Here is a 22,089-nt window from a genome sequence, read left to right as displayed (position 1 = left end):
TATGGCTGGAGCGAGAGTAGTTGTAGCTCCATGGGGACCTCTGGTGGCAGGTATGCTGCCTAGCAGGCTGGATCCTAACACATGTAAGGTCAACAATGAAGCAAGAGTGCCTTTCAAACCTTGTTTTACTTTCTATCGCAAGAAATGTTTTTTAAAGTGTTAGTATTGACAGTGTTATAGATAAGGTTGCTGAAATTAAAGCTTGAAAAGTTGTATTTTAAGTGTGAGCAATGCAGTGTAACCTATGGATATAATTTATATAGTTGGATATCTGTTCCTAATCATTGCTTTTCCCCTGGGTGTTATGACTGTGTGGCACATTGAGGGTTCTGTTGATGTTACTTTGTGGTTATCAGCTGGAGGTTTTGTATTGTACTGGTTTTGGTTTTTTTGTGACTTGTGCAGACCTTAGTATAATCCTTATTAGATTAATATTCAACATAAAACTGAGTTTCCTTGTTTTTTTTTTTAATTAAAAAAATACTACTGCTTTCAGTGACATGTTCTAGAAAAAAATAAAATATACTTGTCTGAATACTGTTATGTGATTTATTGGTACAATGTTATTGTGAAGTATCTAGTTCTGCCTAGCAGTGACCAGCCTATTAGTGGTCCCTGTGTGCTCCCTTAGAAAGGCTGAACTTGGTGGATTTCCATTTATTTCAAGGGGATCCCTCTCCATTACCTTTTCTTCAGTCTTTTCAAATTTCTGTCTTCCCTTCCAACCTCTGGGGCATCAGTAGCTAAGACTTTTTTTTTATGTTTCTTTTTTCTCTCTCTCTATTGATGCTTTGCTGTCTCTGTCTGTTGCAGGCCAGTTTTTGTCACGAGTGTGTACACACTTACCTATCTATTTGGCTTTTCTTTTTTTAAAACTCTTTACTTAAACAGTTTTCTTGAAACTGCTGTGTTCGAGTTTGCTGCTACATTCAATGTTTGAACTTCCTGTATCTTCTTTGGCTTCATCTTCCTCTTCTCATCTGGAAATCTTCCTATGAACTTGCTCTTAAACAAATCAAAGAGATTCTGCCTGCCTTTCCCCAAAATTCTTATGCAGCTTATTTGTTTATTTAAAATTGTTTGGATACCACTTTTTCAATAAAAATTGGTCAAAACACATGTACATGTGTTCTGTGAAGTCTACATCAGTTTGTTGAAACTATGTTCTCTAGCTAACAGAAATTTTAAAAAAATGTATTATATCCTAAGCTAATAAAAGAACAGTGGTATTCGTAGGTATGTAGTTTCTAATCACTTTCATACATTTTCCTCACTTATTTCCTCTAGTTTGTAGCCAATGTCTTTCTTGTTATATTAAAGGAATGTGTTGCCAGAGTTAATGTGATAGCTGCTTTAATATAAACTTTTCCAGTTCCTGACAAACTTGATCTCTGGCTATCAGAATGATTCTGAGATAAGAGCTGTCCCTTTATGTGATGTGGCAGCTTTTCTCAGAAACTCTTCTTTGCGGAACTCCTGCAGCTCTATTCGCCACTGCCTCAGTTAAATATCATTGTTGGTTTTATTAAAACCTTCTTGCTCAGTTCTCTCTGGCATTGCAGCTTGGGGATGACCTTTAACTTATGTGCTCAACAGGCCTTTCCTGTATTAATGATGGACTCAAGAGAGTTATCTAGACAACAGGAGAAAATTCCCCACCTTTGTTTCACCTTAAAAATCCACCACAGTTCACTGTATTCTCTTTATACTAAGTATTCTCTTTCTCTATGCAGTTCATTCAGCTATCTTAATAATGAAGGGTTAAACCAATGGCACTAGACCTGAGTAACTTTCAAATTACCCTCTTCAAATCAAGTATGGGATTTAGGTAAACAGTTAGATGAGAACATTACTATGAAAAAGCACATCATAAATTAATTAACATAGGTTACGCCAAGTTGCGTATACCTCATCGGTTGAAGCCTTTATTAACCTTTGAGGACTTCCGTACTGTATTGCAAACTCTAATTTTCTTAAACCTAGACTATTGTAACTCTTTATTACTCGGTCTTCTAGCAAATATCTTAAAACCATAACAATTATTACAAAATGCCTCAGCAAGACTTTTGTTAGGAACAAGGACATTTGATCACATTATACCCTGCAGATTTCACTGCACTGGAAGTACAATCCCAAATCTACTATAAAATATCAATATTAATATCCAAAATCATTCATTCCGATAACACAGTTATGATAGGCGAGACATTACAATCATACACACCTCAGTAAATACCATGGGGGTCATTTATTGAAGGCTTATCGCAAGCGATATGGCCGTATCGCGTGCGATAAGCCTCTATCGCGTGCAAAAAGGGCCTGTTACCCAGGTAGAGAGTCCATCAAGCTAGGTTGAGAGAACACTGAACAAATCTCATCTTTGAGTGAGTTTCCTCACTCCGAAGGTCATCAAATCTTCACAAGAGAGCACTGTTCTGTTCGTACGTCAATGAATGTCAAATTGGCTACATTAATACCTAAACCTCACCTTGAGTGGGCCTCTTATAGAGATATAAATACCTACCTAGTATGAGGGCAATATGGCTAGTCTCTCTCTCTCTCTCTCCCCCCTTTCCCTCTCTCTCCAGCAGCTTAAACTACTAAACATGGTCGTCCCCCCCAGTGGTTGTATGTAGGAATTACAACAATTCTGGCACTTAGTGCAAAAAAGTTATCGCTAGCGCACTTTGTGATAAACTGCCTATTACCATAAAACACACTCCTTTTCCTATCACATTTATTTATATGCAGTATTTAGTGCATTTTGATAAATCCAGGCCTAAGTTTGTACCACAGGCAATGGAGGGTAAAGTGACTTGCCCAAAGTCATAGGGAGCAACAGCAGGACTTAAACACCAGTCTCCTGGTTTGTAGCCCACTGCTCTAACCACTAGGCTACTCCTCCACTCTAGCCTACATTACAGAGTACATATCTGATGCAAGTAAAAGATCATGTGTTTTCCATAGTGGGTCCAAAGCTTTGGAATTCTCTACCTGAGAGGTTATGTTTGATACCAGATAGAAAGAGATTTAAATGTGAGCTAAAAGCATGGCTATTTAAAAATTCTTATAACCTAACTTAAAAACATCATAAAGTAGACAAAAGATACAAATTGAAGCATGAGGAATACAATTAACAAGAGAATGGAAGAATCGAAACACAACATTTTAACCAAGAAGTGAAATTTGTTTGACTATTTTATGTCCTAAATTCTTTAGTTAAAATGTACTGGAACATGTCATTAGATAGAGGTTAATACCTATTTATGAATACTACCTATGTATCCCATCATTATTTGTTGATTTATAGCTATGAATGTTACTTTTGTAAACCATTGTGGTCTTTACTTGGAAGACAGTATATAAAATGTCCAAATACTTAAATAAATAAAATAATGCTGTGATAAAGTTCCTTGGTACAGCAGCTATACTTTCTTACCCTAAACTACTGCTTCCTTAACTTGTCAGAAAACTTTGTTTATAGTAACACTCATTCATTCTTTCCCATTCATACTCTAAAGTGTATTCCCACTGTTCTTTCTTTTCAAATTATACTTTTTACTGCTTTAACCAGGCCTCAGAACAGAGCTCAAGAGTAGCACCTCTGCTTTGCTGCGTCCCAGCTAGATTCTCTCAGAATTCTAAAACTCTCACAACATTATCTGAAGAGCAAATTACTGCCCCAATGACATCACATATCTAAATAGTTCTCAAACTGTTGCGATCACGCCCTGTGGGCCCTGAGGAGGGATGTGAAGGAGCAGTCGTCTGCTCCAGGAGAGAGTGATCACTTGGCCCATGAGGCAACTCGGGGAGGAGCCCCAAGGCATGCCCCAAAGGAGGTGAGCAAGTGCAGAGAGGAGTGGAACACGTAATGGAAATGAGATGAAGAGGATCAGCCCCCTGCTGAGCTACACGCCCCAGTGAAGTCAAACAGAGGCAGAGGGCTGGGAACAAAGAGACCAGGAACTGGAACTGGAGACTCTGGATCCTGGAACAAGAAAAGAGTCAGAGTACAGAGACAAGACAAGACTCTTGGAGACTTGGATGCGACGAGACTCTTGGAGACTTGGATGCGATGAGACTCTTGGAGACTTGGACGCAAGATGCTCTGACGTGGATGGAAATCAAACATACACTGAGGAGAGGATTCCAGTTACTCAGACAAGGACTCTTGGAAAGACTCAGATGAGGGCTTGGAACTTGGAAAGGCTCACACGAAAACTTGGAACTTGGAAAGGCTCACACGAAGACTTGGAACTTGGAACTCGGATGGGACGAGACAAGGATTCTTGGAACTTGGAACTCGGATGAGACAAGACAAGGATTCTTGGAACTTGGATAGGACCACTTGGAACTTGGAAGGAACAAAGACAAGGACTCAGGATACTCGGACGAAGACAGAGGCTCAGGAACTAGGAAGAGTCTGGGCAGTGCTCGAAGACAAAACCTGCCGGAAGAGGACTTCAGCCAACAGGAAACGGACATCGGATAGGATGGATTTACTCCTAAGGAATGTCAGCTAGAGACGAGGACTGGAGTGAGCAGGCTGAACCTGGAGCTAGAGGACTAGTGGTGCTTTGGGATAGGACTCGGAGCCTCAGGACTGAAACATGGAACATCAGGTACAAAGAGCCATTGGACTTTGCTGCCTGGCTTCCGTCGTTGTCTTCCTGATCGAGTTCCTGATGTCTGAGTTCCTGATGTCCTTGTTTTGTTGTCCCAGGTCCTGAGTACCAGTGCCTCCGGAGGATCCTTGCTTTTACCTGATCTGAGATTCCGATTCCAAGTTCCGTGGTTTTAAAGATTGTTTCCTGTTCTGACTCCGGAGGAATCTAGGGGTAACTTGTCCTGACCTGTGTCTATGTCCATAGCTTGCCTGCTCCTCTTGTGGTCCATGACCAGCCATCAGGCTGTGTAGGGCACACAGAGGACAGTGTGGTCTGCGACCAGCCTGCGGGATGTGTAGGGTGCCTGAGGGACCTTGCTCGCCATGTTTTGTCCCCTGTGTTCCAAGTTCCACGTCTTGTCTTCAGACTTCCAAGCTCCACTCCCAGGCAAGGCTTCGTCTCGGTGCAAGGGCACACATCCCTAGTCCCGTGATAGGGAGCGTCCCCTAGCACTCTCTTCCATTGCAGCACAACTGATTTGCAAAGGCTATGTGTCCGGTGGGACTATCCTTGTCCCGAGACTTGTCCTCGACTTTGTCTTTGCCCCCCCCCCCCCAATTTTTTGGGGGGGATCTTCTTCCTATGACCTGCTGGAGGAGCCAGTTGTTATGGATTTCACAACCTGCAGAAGGTGCCTGCATCCAGACGTTTCATCTCCATGGCGATTCCAGGTTAGGGTTCCACGACCGACAGGAGGCACCTGTACCACACCTGATGACCATTGCTACAGCCTGATCCCACCCTGGATCCCCGCCCAGGTCTTCTTTGTTTGTTCCTTTGTTCTTTGTTCCTTTGTTCTCCATTTGTTCCCTTGTTGTTTGTTGTTTCCTTGTTCCATTTGTTCCTTGTTCCCTGCTCCGCTGTAATGTTCCTTGTGCTCTGCTGTTCCTTGTTCCTTTGCTCCGCTGTCTTGTTCTTTGCTCCGTTGTCTGTTTCCTTGCTCTGTTTGTTTTCTTGCTCCGTTGTTTGTTCCTTTGTGCATTCCCTTGTTCCGTGTTCTGTTCCATGTTTTTCCACATGACCTGCAGGAGGCGCCTGCACCATCCTTGTTTCAGATGCCTTGCCTGACCATCAACCTCCCGGAGGGGAGGGGATGAGACCCCCTTTGAGGGGGGTACTGTTACGTTTCCTCCCATGGCCGGAGCCATGGGAGGCCTCTCACCTCTCCCGACACAGCGGCCCTAGACCGCCGCTACTGCGTACTTGGCCTGCGGCCTGGAGGCTGCTGAAGCTGGGGCCTTTCCTGCAGTATGGACACCACCATCTGCCGCACCACCATCTGCCGCCCCCACCTGCTTCTTCAGCGGCAGGGAGGCCGCCTCCTTCATCGGGGCCTGCCCGAGGCCCAACTTCTTCCTGCTCCAGCTCCTGCATGGCAGTGGCAGGGATGCCACTGTCAATGGTCCTGCCCCTTCCTCCTAGGGGTGGACCCGCGGCTTCTCCTCAGACTTAAAGTGACAGCATAGATGTGGTCCCCCTGGCCCTCCTAAGGACTCCTCCCTGGGCGTGCTCCTTTGCTGCCCTATAAAAGGGCTTCTCAGCCATTCCATCCTGGGCTTGGCAAGGAGTCAGTCCAATCCTGGCCTTCGTATGGAGTCAGTCCATCCTGGCCTTCGTATGGAGCCAGACCTCCTGGGAGCTTCTCCCCCATTGGACTTCACTGCCTGGCTTCCGTCATTGTCTTCCTGATGTCCGAGTTCCTGTTGTCCGAGTTCCTGATGTTCTCATCTTGCTGTCCCAGGTCCTGAGTACCCATGTCTCCGGAGGATCCTTGCTTTTACCTGATCCAAGATTCTGGTTCCAAGTTCCGTGGTTTTAAAGACTGTTTCCTGTTCTGACTCTGGAGGATCCTAGGGTAACTTGTCTACTTGTCTACTTGTCTACGTCCAGAGCTTGCCCGCTCCTCTCATGGTCCGTGACCAGCCATCCGGCTGTGTAGGGCGTGCAGAGGACAGTGTGGCCTGTGACCAGCCTACGGGCTGTGTAGGGCGCCTGAGGGACCTTGCTTGCCATGTCTTGTCCCCTGTGTTCCAGGCTCCACTCCCAGATATGGCTCGGTCTTGCCGCAAGGGCACACATCCCTTATCCCATGATAGGGAGTGCCCCCTAGCGCTCTCTTCCATCGCAGCGTAACAGATTTGCAAAGGCCTCCGAGTGTTCCGATGCTCAAGGTCTCCTCCACAGCGCAACACCAGTACTGTGGCATATAAGTATAAGATAGCCCTGATTGTTACAAACTTCTTCAAACTGCTGTAGGAGGAAGATATATGCTTAAATAAATAAATAACATAATAAACTGACTCTCTCCTTTGGACAAATGCAAGGTTGATCATATACAATCCTTCATGCTCTTGCAGTGTGGTTTATTGGGCATTTCATCTGTCCAACAGGCTCATCTTGTCGAGACAAGAGTACACCCATTCTTAGTTGCAGTACCTATTTTATGGGAGTCCTTGCCTGTTGATATTTGGCTTACAACCTGTACAAAAACCTTCAAGAACCTGCTAAAAACCTATTTATATAATTGCCGCGTGAATTTCATTGTGGAAACGCCCGTTTAGCCCCTGACGAAGAAGTAACTTCGAAACACCAGCGGTGTCGGGCTTTTTTTGCAGAGCATTGAGACTTCGGCTCTAATGAATAAGATAAGTGCCAGATAAATGCCTTTCTTAAAAAAGATACTGCACTTTTCAAGTTGAAATGAAAGAGAGCAAATGAGTTTTTTGGACTTGGTGCGTTATTGAGAAGATATTTTGAAAAAGTGAAAAAATACACAAAAAAATTTAAAAAAAGAAAAAAATGAAAAAATGATTTAAACTGCTAAAAAATTTGCGGCAGTATGTTCATCATGGTTTTAAACAAAATATAGGTTACCCTATGATTGCATTTGGAAATGGGCAGTCAAATTGGCGATTGTACATAAAAGTAAAAGACGCCGGTAGGCGGAAGTGTGCATTAGCCCTGGTATGAGGGTATTCCTTAATTTAAAAACCATGAGAGTAATGTGACCTGTATTTCTAATAGTATTATTTAGTCGCATTTTTTCCAGTTTTTTCTAATTTTGAGAGAAAAACCTATTTATGTCAGCAAGCTTTCAATTGCAACTTTTGTCTTATTTTGTTGCTTTTATTTTTATTTTATCACTTTAATATTTATTTTAGATGCCTTTGTTGAAACAATGTCTGCTTTGTTATATCGGTTTTGCTTTGTTTTATTGGTTTGACTGTAAATTTTATGACTGTCACTTTGAATGTCACCTAGAACCTCAGTATAGGCGACTAACAAATTTTAATAAGCATAAACATATAATTATAAATAAGAAAAAAAGAAAGTTACCCTCCCCATCTATTGGATTATGGTAGAAGAAAAGCAGACAAATTTATTTTATTTAACAAACGGAGGTGTCCTTCCTAAAATCACGCTTCCATGTGAGCGCATGCAGTTCTCCAGCTCTGTACAGTTAAGTTTGATCCATTTTTTTTCAACATGGGTAAAACCAGAACTGGATTTGCCTCATTGAACACATTGATTTATAGTTCTCATTTTCCTAAGAAATGTAGAACTATAAGTCAATTTGTGCAATGGGGATAAACCAGGGCTAGATTAGCTTGTGAGGAAACCATGGAGGCCTTTCAGGTTAGTACTATAAATAAGCCGTCCAAAATATTCTTGAGTACTTGGGTGCATAAAGCCGGATCACTAGGGCACTTTTTATTTCCTTCTGTGATAGGGAGTTATTAAACACAAGGGTCCTCACTGGCCCCCCAAGGTTCACTTAATGCAGGTCTCTTCACGTACAAAGAATTCACAATGACAAAGAACTTCCACTAGCAACTAATCCTCTCTGACAAGGTCATAAACTTCCATCTTTTAAATGACAGATAAGACCACACAGAAAAAAAAATCATTAAATGAGACTAAATCTCCCTGTACTGGAGAAATATCCAGCGGGCTGGAAAGACCAAAGATACATCAGAGAAGTAATCCTGTGTGATAGGAAGTCACTTTTGTGTCACTGGTGTGTCAGGGCCATGATGCTAGATTAGTAGAAATAAAGCACTGGTAAATCACATTCAGGGGTCTTCATGGGCATTCCAAAACAACATAACACAGGTATTGTTCATAAATTGAGACCTTATGATTCATCTTTTTTTTGTCCAGCCACCTCTCCCTACTGAATCATTGCAGATTCAATCTCCTGGCATCTCCCTCAGTCACCCCTTACCACTGTCCTCTATGAGAGCAATTTTCAAAGCCCATTTTCATAGGTAAAAACATATTTTACCTGCAGAAATTGGTTCTTTTAATATTGCCTAACCTGTCTATGTGTAAAAGTATCTGTTCTGTTGAACAATGCACATATTTTTACCTGCAGATTCTGAAGACACTCCCATGGGCAGAAGGAAACAACATGTATAGATTTGAAAAACTACCAGAAGAGAAAGCTGGAGAAATCTCAGTGGGTAACTTTTCCTAGGCAATAATCAAAGCAAAAGCCTGTGCAGACTTTTGATTTATTGGTGCAAAACCCTTGGGGAAGACTATGCATGAAATTTGTACCAAGCTAGGCAGTTTTAATTATTGTCCCTATATCTGTCCTAAGCATCCTTTAATTCTGTCTATGTTTTGGCTGTTACCAGTCTCTGCTGATGATAGTGATTCACTGCTCTCTCAATAAAACAGTATTTTATTTATGCTTTCCTGCCTTCATTTTCATATTATGACTCCTTGTCCTTGAGCTTCTTTTTTTGTGTGTAATTCCCTTCAGGAACTTTCGCCATAAGTGTAGGAAGGCTCACTCTGAAATGTTATTTATGCAGAAACATGGAATATGACAGTCCATCCAGTCTGCCCAGCAAACCTATCGAGCATCTGCTGCGCCATACAGGTCACCCCCATCCTTAGTTTCCCAAACTGTCAAAGTCAGGGCCCTTGTTGTTTGCTGTCTGAGTCCAATTCCCCATTACCTCTTGCTGTTGAAGCTGAGAGCAATGTTGGAGTTGCATCAAAAGTATCAGGCTTATTGGTCAAGGGTAGTAACAGCTGCATCAGCAAGTTACTTGTTTTCTCAGACCATAAAAATCAATGTCCTTGTTGGTTGCTGTCTGAATCTAATTTCCCTTTTCCTCTTTTCCCTCTGCCATTAAAGCAGAGAGCAATAATGGAGTTGCATCAACAGTATGAAGGCTTATTGGTTTAGGATAGAAACCATCACACCAGCAAGTTATCCCCATGCACTCTTTTCTTCATTTCCATCCTCTAGCCTTTAAAGATCCACAATGTTTATCCCATGCCCCGTTGAAATCTTTCACTGTTTTTGTCTTCACCACCTCCTCCAAAAGGGCATTCCAAGCATCTACTACCTTCTCTGTGCAGAAATATTTCCTGACGTTGGTTCTGAGTCATCCTCCCTGGAGTTTCATTACGTGACCCCTATTGATTTCTTTCCAATGGAAAAGGTTTATCGATTGTGCTTCATTAAAACCTTTCAAGTATCTGAAGGTCTGTATCATATCTCCCCTGCACCTCCTCTCCTCCAGGGTATACATATTTAAGACCTTCAACCTCTCTTCATAAGACATTTGATGAAGACCCCCACCATTTTTGTTGCCCTTCTCTGGACCACCTTCATCCTGTCTCTGAACTCCATACTCCAGAACTGAACACAATACTGCAGGTGAGGCCTTACCAAGGACCTGTACAAGGGGATTATGACCATTTCCTTACTGGTTATTCCTCTCTCTATGCAGCCCAGCATTCTTCTGACTTTAGCTATCACCTTGTCACATTGCTTTGCCATCTTCAGATCTCTAGCCACTATCACCCCAAGATCCCTCTTTTGCTCCATGCACAACAGCCCTTCCCGCCCCATTACATACAGCTCTTTTGGATTGCACACCCCAGAAGTATGACTCTGCACTTCTTGTAGATACAGTAAATTTATTAAATTATTTTTTTAATGGTTCATAGAGATATGCATTAATATTCTAACAAAATGAAAAATGCTAATTTTCTTAGTATCACCCCTCCAAAAGCTTCCCTAAAATTTGAGGGTTTTTTTCTGTTTCTTTTCAGAAATGAACAACACCCCAGCACCATGAAAGTTTTAAAATTATCCATATATCCTTCATGGATGTATCTTACCCCTTTCATGGAGTACTGTAAAGTCAAAATGTGGCAGGAGCAATCTCTAATCCCAATCTCTAGTCCCATTTTCAAAATAGTTTAGGCCTCATTTTTTAAAAATAATTTAATCTTTATTAAGTTTATTTAAATCATAAAACATATTTATTTGTTTTTATATACTAGTGTTCGATTTACATATCACATATGATTCAAAAAACAAGAAAATCAAGAAAAACAATCATAAAGACAGGACAACTCTCATCTGTCATGAATAAGTTCACATTACGACTGGGGCAGTCAAAAAGAATATGAGAAAAAGAAAGAAAACCATGATGCCCAATCAATCCTATCCTTCCAACATACAAACTCCTCAAAATCAACATGATGACTTATCCACAATGAAGGTTTCAAAATGTATAGTGTCTACAAAAATAAACTTATTGCCTTGAATCCCATCTATGTATTTGTAAGGGAATTTCAAGAAGAATGTTGCAACAAAGGGCAAAAGCCATGGTTTTAATTGAAAAAAAAAAACTTCCTCTTCGCCTGCCTCTCCCTGGAGACAGTTGGGAACACCTGAACTCTTTGACTACAGAACAATGATTCTATATAGTATGTTTGAAATGGTACCTAAAGAAAATCTATCACTATCCAAAGCAAAAGAAACAACAAAAATAGATCTAGTGAGAATAATATAATTAGACAATTGAAGAAAAAGGGTGAGATCTGAATTAGAAAAAGGAACCAACACATCAGTGACTCCTTCCTCAGAAGTCAGAACTTTCCTCTTATCAGAAAGATAGTAAGAATTGGATAGCGAAAAGATTTTATCAGGAGAACCTCAATTGCAAATCTCTAAGTAATTCATCCCTGAAATTAAAGGAGAATATGGGAAATTTAACAATTGTAAATTATTAGATCTTAATCTATTCTCCAACACTTCACATTTATAATGTAATAACAAATTATTCTTAATTTGTTCTTACATAGATGCTTGTAAATTTGTAATTACTCCAGTCTGTGCCCCTACATTAGTTTCAAAGGAATTCAATCTGTTATCCAAATCAGAAAGCTTATTTGATACATCAGTAGAATAAGTACACAGCTGGGTAACTGCACTTGACAGGTTAGATTTTATATGAGTAACTACTTTCCAAATGTCTCTAGAGTCCACCATCGAGCCAGTGTCAACCCCCTCATCCTCCTGGGGTAAAGACAATGGAACTGGGATAACAACTACAGTCTAAACAAGATGAAGCCACACATCAGGTTGAAGAGAGTACCCCTTGGCTCCCAGTTAGGGGTAGGATTGAAGTGGCAGTCTGGGCAACCACTGCTGAAACTGAGATGTCTGCTGACATGCAAAACTGAAGCAGAATGATGTTAAGCTGTTGCTAGAAACATGATGAAATCCTCCAGAGGGAGAAAGGGGAGGGAGGGCAGAGGGTAAGAGTCAGTTTTCTAGTCAGTCAATGGGAGTGGGGAGGATAAAGATTGCATATTCCCTTCCCCCTGTCAATTTGACCACCCTATCGCTTTCCCTGTCCCCCCCCCCGCTAGTTAAACCATCAAATGAAGCTTATGGACATCTTCTAGAGTGCTTTCATCATTCAACAACTTAATTTTCAACACAGCTCCAATAATATTATTATTAGTGGAGGAATGTAAGGTACTGAGTTTACTTTCCCAGGGGAGTGTGTACAGTAGAGGAAACAAAGGCAGATATAGCAATAATGTATTTGCAATTTACAAGCATGTTGCAAAAAATTGCAATATTACAGAGTGTTCAAACCTTTACAGACATTTGTCACCTCTCCTCTCTCTCTCTGCATCTGCCTTGTTCTGTTTGCTACTGATGGTAGTTTTTTTAGCCTTTTTGTTTTGGCAAAGGCTGTAATTAGGTCATTTTGTGTCCCGGTATTGTGTGATATTGCAATACGTCAGGACCATGTGTATACAGGAAGAATAAATAAATGCATCTGCAAGAAAGTTATATTATAGATAGAATGATGCAGCTGTCTTACGGAAAGACATGCAAAGACCAGAGTTCCCAGGGGAGTGTGTACAGTAGAGTGTATTTGAAATATGCAAAGATGTTTCAAAATTACAAAATATTTTCAAACCTGACATTTGACTCAGCACAGCTTCCCCCTTCTCTCCACTCTCTATCTTCTTTATCTAGTTTAATTGCTCTTGTTAGTTTTAGTGTTTGAAAAATGCTGTAATTAGGTCTTTTTGTGTCCCTGTATTGTGTGAGATTATTGCAGTAAGTCAGGGCCATGTTACACATGAAGAATAAATAATTCTGATTGCTCTTGCTGTTTTAGCATTTGTTTGGCAAAGGCTGTAATTAAGGGGCAGATTTTAAAACCTGCGTGCAGGCACAGATTTGTTCGCGCAACCCGGTGTGAACAAATCTACATCCTATTTTATAACATGCGCAAGCTGTCGCGCGCATGTTAAAACCAGGGTCAGCACGCACAAGGGGGTGCACAATTGTGCAACTTGGGTGTGCTGAGCCATGCAGGCTGCCTCAGAGGGAACTTTTCAACCGCTCCCCCCACCTTCCCCTCCTTTCTCCTATCTAACCCACTCCCCAGCCCTAACTAAATCCCCCTGCCTACCTTTGTTTCAAAAGTTATGCCTGCAGGCTGCCGGCGCGCAAACCTCCAGCACGGCCAAAGTGCCGGAGAACTTGGGAACGCCCCAAGCCCCACTCCCGGACTGCCACTATGCCCCGCCCTGCCCTGCCCCTGTACTACCGCCATGCCCCCGGCCCCACCCCAGACCACCCATTTCTGAAAGCCCTGGGACATACGCACATCCTGTGGCTTGCACGCACCGCTGAACCTATGCAAGATAGGCTCGGTGCGCGCAGGGGCAGCTTTTTGGGGGTTACCGTGTAACCCTTGGAAAATCTACCCCTATGTCTTTGTGAGATAATTACAGAAGCTGACTGCTTCAAGTTAGGGCAGTACTCCTTCTGATCTTAGGCAAGTCACTTTACCCTCCATTGACTCAGGTACAAACAAATGAGCATAATGACTTGTGTATATGTAACTGCAAGCAGAAAGAATAAACAAAGATATGTGCAAGCATTTTGCACAAAGTTATATTATAAAGAAAATGATATAGTTGCATTACAGACCTGATTAGATCAAGTTAGGTATGGGGCAGATTTTAAAAGTCCTGCATGCATAAATCCAGCCGGATTTACATGCGCAGGGGACTTGTGCGCTGGCGCACCTATGTTGCATAGGCCGCTGGCGCGTGCAAAGCCCCGGGACATGTGTTCTGGGGCTTTGCTTGGGGGTGCATGTCGGGGGGCATGTCAGGGGTGGCGTGGCATTCAGGGGCGTTACGGGGGCAGGGCCATGGGCTTGGTGCCAGCCCAGGGGCGTTCCAGGGGCATGGCCGAGGCCTCCAAATCAGCCCCTGGGCCAGGGAATGGCATGCCGGCAGCTGGCTGGTGTGTTCAAGTTACGCCCAGTGGCGTAGCCAGAATTGATTTTTTGGGTGGGCACAAGGTTAATATGGGTGGGCTGTAGGCATGCAGGTCTACTAGTTGTTTTTTTTACTGATAAATAATGCCAAATTATGCAGCATAGCATTCACATCTACGCCTAAGTATGAGGTTTACTTAATGATACAAACATAATTCACGGTGATTTGTGGTACTTTAGCCTTCTTATTATTACGATTTTATACACGGCTCCTACCTGTCCATAAATTTTGAGAGAGCGGTTGTGTTGCTTATATTTAAATTGCTAACATCTCAAAATATAGATATATATTTTTACCTTTGTTGTCTGATCTTTGTATTTTTCTAATCAGTTGGTCCTGGTCTCTTTTTCCCATTTTTTCCCTTATAGCTCATTTCCTAATTCCTTTTCAGTGTCTTTCTTCTATTACTGTCTTCTTCCCTTCCACACACACACATACACGCTTTCTCTCACAGACTCCCTCTCACACATTCAAGCTGTCACTCTCATATGCTCTCCCCCCCCCCCCACAAGCTCACATTCTCTGCAGACACACATACAAGTTCTCACTTTCTCATCCCTCCCCAGGCTTATATTCTTATGCACACACAGACGCACATCCAGGCACCCATTCTCACCCACACACATAAACCCAGACTCCCATTCTCACCCACAAACCCATGCTCCCAGTCTCACCCACACATATTCAAGCTCCCATTCTCATCCATACATATACACATTTAAGGTCCTATTCTCACCCACACATACACACATTCAAGCACCCATTCTTATCCACATATTCAAGCTTCCATTCTCACCCACCCACACAAACCCAGGCTCTCATTCTCACCCATATATACACACATTCAAGCTCCCATTCTCACCCACCCACAAACCCAGGCTCCCATTTTCAACCACACATACACACATTCGAGCTCCCATTCACCCACATATTCAAGCTTCCATTCTCACCCACATACACACCCAGGCTCCAGTTTTCACCCACACACACTCCCATTCTCATCCACACATACACATTCAAGCATGTGCACAGCTTCCGCTTTCTCCCCCAGAGCAGGAAGATCAGCTGCCTCTCCTGCTGCCACCGGACTCCTGCTATCTTAGGGCGTCGGGCCGAACTTCCTGTCGGGGGGGGGGAGCGGAAGCGCAGCGCACAACGTCCGCTTCCTCCCTCCCCCCCCCCCAAGCAGGAAGATCGGCCCGAACATAGCAGGAGGCCGGTGGCAGCAGGAGAGGCAGCTGATCTTCCTGCTCTGGGGGAGAAAGCGGAAGCTGTGCGCGGCGCTTCCGCTCCCCCACCCCCAAACAGGAAGTTCGGCGGGTTGTTTGGTCCGAAGATAGCAGGAGAACGGGTGGCAGCAGGAGAGGCAGCTGATCTTCCTGCATTGGGGGGAGGAAGCGGAAGCTGCGCGCGGTGCTTCCACTCCCCCCCCCCCCCCCGAACAGGAAGACCGGTTGGCCATACGGCCGCAGCAGCGCTTCCCCATGTGTGCCGTGATAGCGCGCGAGGCGTGGGTTCTCTTGTTCACTGTCGCGGGGATGGGATCCCGCGACAGCCTTGCAGTTCCGGTGCCAGTTGGGTGGGCCTGGGTCTAAGTTGGGTGGGCACCTGCCCACCCAGGCCCACCCGTGGCTACGCCACTGGTTACGCCTGCCTCGGGCAGGCATAACTTTCTGAACAAAGGTAGGGGGGGATTTAGTTAGGGCGGCCTCAGAGGGAACGGAGGCAGGCTGCTTGGCTCAGTGCGCGCAAGTTGCACAATTGTGCACCCCCCTGCGCGTGCGCCGACCCTGAATTTTTTAACATGCGTGCGGCAGCGCGCGCATGTTATAAAATTGTGCGTAGATTTGTTCACGCCAGGTTGCGCGAACAAATCTACGCCTGCACATAACTTTAGAAATCTACTCCTATATGTGTACTGTATATCATACACATGTACTTCAAACTGCTGGGTATGGCAAACATCTAGAAACATCACTTGCATGAAAATATACAACTATGTTTTAGGCTCTGTACTTGAAAGAAAACTTAAGATTTACTTACAATACAAATTAAAATTTCTTTCACATTTTATCAGCTATTTTTTTTAGGTATTTTATGACATTTTTCACATCAAAGTACATTTTCATTTGAACTGTTGAGGACATATTGTTATTTAATTTATTTTCATATAAAACAAACAAACAAAAAAACCCCTAAAATTTAAAAAATAATGGAGAACAAAATAAAATGTTGGCCCTGTTGGAGAAGAAGAAAACCCTGCCTGGGTTTTCTTGCCATGATTTTTTGCCGCCTTTCCATGATTTTTTTCTTCATGGGACAGGAGCAATCCTCAGTCACATGGTATAGGACTGGCTCCTTACACCCACTTTTGTGGATTTATCCAGGGTAGACTCAGTGGTACTATGTGAGGCTAATTGGTTGCAGCAGTAGCTGGTTGAGGAGATTTTGTTGACCCCAGTGCACCTATAACTCCTTTCCCATCACACTGCGAAGATGCCGTGAATAATTCGGGCAGGAGGATGTCCCTGGTAAGGTGGTGTCCTCAACACTGATGAGGGGGGAGGTCCATCATCTCAGGCTCTTGAGGAATTCCAACATGGAGAGGAGGTCATTGTAAGTGTTGTATCCTCATGAAGAAGAATTGGAGCACAGATCAGCCTCCTCAGTATTAATGGAGAGAGAAGGGGGTGAGTAACACTTTCAGAAGTTTGTGCAACAGTACCATTGTGCTCCTTCCACTGAGCCATCTTTGAAAAGCCTTCTGTGTTTTTTTTCTTCAAAAAAACACAGAAGGCTTGTTGTTCATTATTTTTTAAATTTTAGGGGTTTTTTTTGTTTTATATGAAAGTAAATTAAATAAACAAAATGACTTCCCCCACCTGCAAAATGAAAATTTGTAGAAAGTCTATGGATTAAAAGTACCCATGGATTTTGTCCCCAAGCAGACTTTCAGGATTTACTGTCAACCTTCTGACTTCATGAGCAGTATAGTCACTGAGCTACCTGCCTGATATTGTTTTCTTCAGTCTGTTTCTTCTACCCACAACTTCAGCTGAGAGGTTTTCTTTTTTCTCCTTTCTTTAAATATCCTGATCTCCAACCCCTTCCCTCATAACACTGAGTCCATTGGATGCATCCTTGTTATTTCCTATCCTAAAATAATTCTCCAGCCTTTTACTTCTTCTTGCTTTGTTTACTACAATTCCTGTTTTCTTGGCAAATCCCTCACCAGGTCCAGAATACTGCTGTCTAAGCTGTGAGACACATTGAAACATGTTATCCTCTTTCTCCCACATAAAGTTGCTCTCGCATGTGACATATCCTCAAAGCAGGATTTACTTCCATAGTAGGACTTTGTGAAGATATTATTTTAAGCAGAATATTCCTGAGACACAATTCTATCATAATAATCATTGACTCATTTCATTCTTACATTGCAGATGAAATGGCGTATATGTAAAACATCAAAAAGGTGGTCGTTGGAGGCAGATAGTAGACTTCAGTCAGAAAAGCTTTATACAAACAGGAACTAAACAACAGGCTTCAAGTGTACATAAATCCCCACCGAAGAATTGTCTAAGGGAATCTGCACAATGATTACTGAAGATTTTGAAACTCCTTGAAACAGCTCATTGGAGCAAAACATAGCCAGTGAAAACAGCATATTAATTTTGTATATATAGGGAGTGATTTTCTTATTATTTGCATATACTATTATTGGTTGACTGACAGGAGATGAGATTATTTGTCTTGGCTGGTTAATTTCTATGACATGGTCTTCTAGCTTTGCTGTGGGGTTTCCTTTGGGGAAGAAATTTCATGACATTTTCACAGCAATATGCTGTTTCATGTTAAGATACAGTTGATTTTCCCTTATTTAATGAGTATGAGGTTCCAGGAAAAATGAGAAAATCACAAACTATTACTTGGGGTAGTAGCAATAGACTCTGGCCACAGTTTGACAATCCAAATGATGGCTACTATTATTATTAGTTATTACAGAGAAACTTCAGGACTGATTTGAGTGAGTGAATAAAAAAAGCATGTCCTTAATACATAAGATAAGCCTTATTAAAGGGGTTAACTATGCATTCAGGTGATATTGCCAGAATTTGTATTCATCCTCCTTAATAAGGAGGTGGCCTTAGATGGCATCTTTTATCTGTCTAGACTCTAAACATGCTTTACAATAAGACTTCCACATGCAGCCAGCTCTTGGGGAAAGGTTTGGCAGCATATTTATTACAATAAGAAAAACCGCAGTGTGCCTGTTGTATATCAAATATGGATCTACACTGATGCAGGCCATCATATATTTATCCCAGCTCACTAATTTATATCAAAGCAATACATCACTTTAAGTGAAAAAGATTTCTTTATTAAATTACAATCCCATAATATAAATGTTGTCCTATGAAACTTCCAAATGAAAATATATTATTTTTTTTTTCAACCAACCAATCAACAGCATATCCCAGTTCATCATTCACACCAAACTACCCCATACACCTCTCTCATACATACCTTTACCCCATTCATACATCCCCTTAAAAACATGTACCACCACTACCTCAACTCCCAAGTTCTTTTGTAAACATCAACATTAAACAATATGTTAATTTTTCATCCTTAAAATCATGTATTACCGCTACCCCAACTCCCAAGCTCTTCTGTAAATATCAAAGTTGAACAATATGTTAATTTTTCACCAGAGGTGACAAAGGTAAAATGCTTTAATCCATAAATCATATATTCAAATTCACTTGTTCTTTACTTTCCAATCTTGCCCATAGAACTTGTCCCTTCCAAGGAACAACTTGTTGGTCAACAGGTTTGTGATCACATGTTCCAGTATTCCAAAGGATAATGCTTCGAATGCAACTAAGATTTACTGATTGTAGTTGAAGATCATTTTACATGTAAAAAGCTACCAATAATAATTGATAGTCATGTATTCCACTTCTCTACAGAGATCTGTTTTATAGCACATTAAATGAAAAAAGCTGCCAATAACCATTGATGATCACAGACTCCACTTCTCCATCAAGATCTGTTTCACAACTCACTTGAAGTTGGAAATCACTTTAAATGCAAAATGCTGCCCATTACAGTTGATGGTCACATACTTCGCTTCTCCAACGTGACCTGTTTTACAACACACCCAATGAGACCTGTTTTACAGCATACCCGACGTCATGGCATTTCTGCGTTTCAGCGGCCATCCTGCCGCCTGCATCAGGGGATAGTTTCTACTCAGCTTTCAGGATATCACCGGCTTGCTTGTATCTTCAAATATATCTTCTAATTAACATTGATAAGTCTAGAACAACACGAATCAATATGAGCTCAGGAAACACATATTCTGATAACCACCATGAAAAACCCAATCGATTAAAATCCCCCCTTGAATCTTCCTTCAATCATACCTTGTTTACCCCTCCCCCTTAAACTAACCGCATTCATACCAAACGAACCAAATATAAGTTTTTGAAGTCAAGCATACCCTCTCACAGCACTCACCAAAGGCTGATTAAAGGAGAGGACATTTCAAACCATATTTTTACCACCAAACATACATCCTCACCCCTTTTTTTTTTTTTTTTTTTAAAGAAAACATGCATCCTCCCCTCCCCCCCTATTCATATAGCACCCATGTTCCACACAACATTTTGTCAAACCAGAATTTCACTCAGACAAAACTTTCACATTATATATTCCAATGTATTAAACAAAATTATTTGAAAGACCATACCTTCTCACAGAGTTCACCTGCAAATCATCCTGAAAAGACACTTCTCAACGCGGCTGTGAGCTTTACTGCGAAACCCTCCGGGTTTAAAACCCTGTAACCCCCACCCATTCCCCACCCCACGTGATGACATCAGCAACACCATTACACAAGTTGTTTTTAAGGTTCTCTTCTTTTTCCATTGTAAATATGAATTTAAATGAATGAAAATACTGCGTTGAGAAGTGTCTTTTCAGGATGATTTGCAGGTGAACTCTGTGAGAAGGTATGGTCTTTCAAATAATTTTGTTTAATACATTGGAATATATAATGTGAAAGTTTTGTCTGAGTGAAATTCTGGTTTGACAAAATGTTGTGTGGAACATGGGTGCTATATGAATAGGGGGGGAGGGGAGGATGCATGTTTTCACAGGGCCAGCATCTGTGCAGCATCCCAACCCTTGCACAGAAGGCATGTGCAGGGGGAGGGGTGAGGTGCAGGGGGAGGGGTGAGGTGCAGGGGGAGGGGTGAGGTGCAGGGGAAGGGGTGAGGTGCAGGAGGAGGGGTGTGAGGTGCAGGAGGATGGGTGAGATACAGGGGGATGGGTGAGGTGCAGGGGGAGGGGTGAGGTGCAGGAGGATGGGTGAGGTGCAGGAGGATGGGTGAGGTGCAGGAGGATGGGGGAGGGGTGAGATACAAGAGGATGGGTGAGGTGCAGGGGGAGGGGTGAGATGCAGGAGGAGGGATGAGGTGCAGGAGGAGCACACACGCTGACTCTGGACTCACAGTGGATTTCTTTTGTATTGTATAATATATCACATTCAGTCTGTTCAGAGCATGGAGTCACATTATTTGAAAGTGTAAATGTGAAATAGAAGTTGACTCTAGGTCTGGGGTGCTAGTTATCATTGAAGACATTCTCAAGGAATAGCTTTTTCTTCCTTTTTTTTCATTAAGATTGTTCTAGAGAAATGTGGAGTGTCCTTATACTACCTAAAACATGACCCTGTCCCCACAGAGGTAGAGACCCTGAATGTGTTTAGGGATCATGAGATTAATTTTGATGAAAACCTTGTATATCTTCTAAGTTATAAAGACTTTCACATTGTTGAATTGTCTAAGGACCAGGACACGACAGAAATTGCTGACTACAATAATGACTCCAGAGATAAAGACATTTTTGCAAACTGACTATATTTCAAATTATGCCTTACCTTCCCTAGCCTCACTATCAGTTATTCACTGATGTTCTCATTTTTCCTTTATAGGAGAGTTATGGCCCTAGACAGAAGTAAAGAGGGAAATTCACACCGGAATGCTATGCGGTTATATGACCTCTCATAGCCCAAATCTCTAGCATCACATACTTGCAATCTACTATGAAGTAACTACTCAGGAATATGAGCCACTTGATTAATCTTAATTATGCACGTCACATTTAGGTTAGGTTTGAGAATATTATTTGCACACGTATATATTTGACCTCAAGTCTAAATTAACCCACTACCTTATATTTCTAAGTATGTATGCAGGCGTGGTACGATCTGTATATTATTTTCTTTCATTCCTTACTCTTCTCTCCTTCTGTTACTATTAATATTATCATTACTCCAGTCTTCACTTAGTTCATTATTATTCAATTTGTTGCTTCACATTATTATTCTTATTGTTATCAGTATAATTATTATATTCATTATTTCATTTATTACATTTTTACAATTTTACTATTATCATTGTTTTATTATATTATTAGTCATTATCAGTATTATTACTCCAGTATTATTGCCTTTTTGTAGTTGACATGTCATTTTGGCTGAGACTTGCACAGTAGTCTGATAATTAGGTTTAAGCAGTGATGCATTCCTTGATGCACATCACGCCTTAAAAAAGGGGGAAATGTAGGAATAAAAAGCACAAGTTTCACCAGTGCCATAGAGAAAAATGAACTTTCACTTTACATTTGTGTGTATTGAGAGATGACAGACCTGAAGTTTCAGCCAAGGCTCAGAAGTACCTAACAACCCAACCTCCAGTCCTGAGGGGAGACATTATCAGAT

General features: G+C 42.0%; 1 long non-coding RNA gene across 3 annotated transcripts in view; it reads left to right on the top strand.

Annotated features, from left to right (window-relative positions):
• The window catches only part of LOC115073491, a 52,693-nt gene extending 32,813 nt beyond the window's left edge, over window positions 1–19,880 (top strand). The window contains exons 5-6 of one of the 3 annotated variants that reach the window (XR_003852028.1): window positions 9,046–9,129; window positions 17,744–19,880. This is a non-coding gene — a long non-coding RNA (uncharacterized LOC115073491). Of the gene's footprint in view, window positions 1–9,045; window positions 9,344–10,979; window positions 12,906–17,743 lie in introns of those variants that run through there. The other 2 variants (XR_003852029.1, XR_003852027.1) reach the window with 2 other exon arrangements.
• Window positions 19,881–22,089: the final 2,209 nt, after the last annotated feature.

The sequence above is a fragment of the Rhinatrema bivittatum genome, chromosome 11 (assembly GCF_901001135.1).
Source record: "Rhinatrema bivittatum chromosome 11, aRhiBiv1.1, whole genome shotgun sequence".
NCBI lineage: Eukaryota > Metazoa > Chordata > Amphibia > Gymnophiona > Rhinatrematidae > Rhinatrema > Rhinatrema bivittatum.
This window is presented reverse-complemented; position numbering and strand designations above follow the sequence as displayed.